Raw genomic sequence first — 3242 nt, 5'->3', positions numbered from 1 at the left:
GGACAAGAAATTTTGGGGCAGTCAGGCAAAAAGCGCACGAGAAAATGTAGTACTTTCGAGGACTGCCATAGAATGGAAAGATGTTCACTAAAATGGTCATAATTTTGTCATTCAGAGTCCGTGTCAGACCCACAAGTACTCAAACTGCTCGCGGCAAGCGCGCGAATCCAGAAAATACTTCCCGCTTGCGCTAACAGGCCTGGAGTACCCTCAAATACGTCCTTAATCAGGACTTTTTGGCCCTGAAAGTCAAAGAACATCATTCGTCGCTGTTTTCCAGACAATTTTCTGAACCCATTGGCACTTCCTTTTGAAGGAAATTCGAGAGATTATGTTTCTTATAGACATTACCCCCCTGGTAGGGACAAATGTACCTTTCTGCAGATGCTCTATGATCCGAGCAATCTCATTTGGCCGTAAATTGAAGAAAATCAAGCGGGTATATGCCTTATTCTCCTTGTTTTCGCTAGATGGCATGATGTAACTCACGCGCGTGAAAGCCAAGAACAAAAGGGCATTCCTGGCATCGGTCAATATATATGTGGAAACGATATCTCCTCTATTGAGGACAAGAAATTTTGGGGCAATCAGGCAAAAAGCGCACGAAAAATGAAGTACTTTTAAGGACTGCCATAGAATGGACAGATGTTCACTAAAACGGTCATAATTTTATCATTCGGAGTCCGTATCGGACCCACAAGTACTCCAACTGCTTGCGGCGAGCGCCCGAATCCAGAAAATACTCCTCGCTTGCGCCAGGAGGCTCGGAGTACCCTCAAATACGGCCTTAAGCAGGACTTTTTGGCCGTGAAAGTCAAAGAACATCATTTGTCGCTGTTTTTCAGACAAGTTTCTGAACCCATTGGCACTTCCTTTTGAAGGAAATTTGAGAGATTTTGTTGCTTATAGACATTAACCCCCTGGTAGGGACAAACGAACCTTTCTGCAGATGCTCTATGATCCGGGCAATCTCATTTGGCCGTAAATTGAAGAAAATCGAGCGGCTATATGCCTTATTCTCCTTGTTTTCGCCGGATGGCATGCTGTAACTCACGCGCGTGAAAGCCCCGAACAAAAGGGCATTCCTGGCATCGGTCAATATATATGTGGAAACGATATCTCCTCTATAGAGGACAAGAAATTTTGGGGCATCAGGCAAAAAGCGCACAAGAAAATGTAGTACTTTCAAGGACTGCCATAGAATGGAAAGATGTTCACTAAAACGGTCATAATTTTGTCATTCGAAGTCCGTGTCGGACCCACAAGTACTCAAACTGCTCCCGGCGAGTGTGCGAATCCAGAAAATACTCCCCGCTTGCGCCAGGATGCCCGGAGTACCCTCAAATACGGCCTTAAGCAGGACTTTTTCGCCCTGAAAGTCAAAGAACATCATTCGTTGCTGTTTTTCAGACAAGTTTCTGAACCCATTGGCACTTCCTTTTGAAGGAAATTCGAGAGATTATGTTGCTTATAGACATTAACCCCCTGGTAGGGACAAATGAACCTTTCTGCAGATGCTCTATGATCCGGGCAATCTCATTTGGCCGTAAATTGAAGAAAATCGAGCGGCTATATGCCTTATTCTCCTTGTTTTCGCCGGATGGCATGCCGTAACTCACGCGCGTGAAAGCCCCGAACAAAAGGGCATTCCTGGCATCGGTCAATATATATGTGGAAACGATATCTCCTCTATAGAGGACAAGAAATTTTGGGGCATCAGGCAAAAAGTGCACGAGAAAATGTAGTACTTTCAAGGACTGCCATAGAATGGAAAGATGTTCACTAAAACGGTCATAATTTTGTCATTCGAAGTCCGTGTCGGACCCACAAGTACTCAAACTGCTCCCGGCAAGTGTGCGAATCCAGAAAATACTCCCCGCTTGCGCCAGGAGGCCCGGAGTACCCTCAAATACGGCCTTAAGCAGGACTTTTTTGCCCTGAAAGTCAAAGAACATCATTCGTTGCTGTTTTTCAGACAAGTTTCTGAACCCATTGGCACTTCCTTTTGAAGGAAATTCGAGAGATTATGTTGCTTATAGACATTAACCCCCTGGTAGGGACAAATGAACCTTTTTGCAGATGCTCTATGATCCGGGCAATCTCATTTGGTCGTAAATTGAAGAAAATCGAGCGGCTATATGCCTTATTCTCCTTGTTTTCCCCGGATGGCATGCTGTAACTCACGCGCGTGAAAGCCACGAACAAAAGGGCATTCCTAGCATCGGTCAATATATATCTGTGGAAACGATATCTCCTCTATAGAGGATGATAGAGGCGGGGTGTCCCGATCTTTGGATGAGATGATCGATTTGGTGGAGACGACTTTGACGATCCGACTACAAACATGCACGACGTTGCGCCTTAGCAATCGCTAAACCAATCTCCTGAGGTTATTGACCACGCTGGAGCACGATAAACCTGACCACGAAGGTCTATTCCTACAAGCAATCGAAGAACTAGCAAGAATATGATAAAAGCAATCGAAATATTGCGAATATGTATGAAGTATTGATAATGGTGGGGATCCGAAAGTGGTCTTGGTCTAGTTGTTGGACACAAACGAAGTACACGAAGTTGCAATGGCTAACTTTTAACTAAAAAAATCCCAAGTCTAAATGATGCCTTAAGGGCTATATTTATAGGGAAAAGAGAGGGGATTTTGTCCACCCTTGGCAAGGTGGGACTAAAACACCTCCTAAGTCGGTTTCCCTGCAATTTGGACTTTTAAAATATATTACATGGGCCTGGCCCAAAATAAGGTGGCGCAACACCAATAATAAGCTATGGACGAAATTTATGAAAGGCCATCTTGTATATTTCGTCCATATTCTTGTATGTCATCATGGCGGCTTCAAAGTCCGGAAATCTCCAGTTGAACCTCTGTTCTTGTTCTCTACGCACACACCTTCATCTCCGTGCTTAACCATACTCCAATGTTCATCCTTCTTGTCCGTGCTAGGCCCTTCAATTGCAAACAACACAAATGTATCTAAATTAGGTAGCATCATATTCTCATGAACACTAGAAACATTATCAGGAAACGAAAGTACCTGATAATTTAATTGGCGTATATGAGCTCTAGCAATTGCTCCAAGAGGTAAAACAGTATGGGTTATGGGTGTAAATGTGGTAGCCATGTCCTCATCATCTCCTCTATAGAGGACAAGAAATTTTGGCGCAATCAGGCAAAAAGCGCACGAGAAAATGAAGTACTTTTAAGGACCGCCATAGAATGGACATAT

This window comes from Triticum aestivum, chromosome 7B, assembly GCF_018294505.1.
Source record: "Triticum aestivum cultivar Chinese Spring chromosome 7B, IWGSC CS RefSeq v2.1, whole genome shotgun sequence".
Taxonomy (NCBI): domain Eukaryota; kingdom Viridiplantae; phylum Streptophyta; class Magnoliopsida; order Poales; family Poaceae; genus Triticum; species Triticum aestivum.
Note: the sequence above shows the minus strand (reverse complement) of the source record.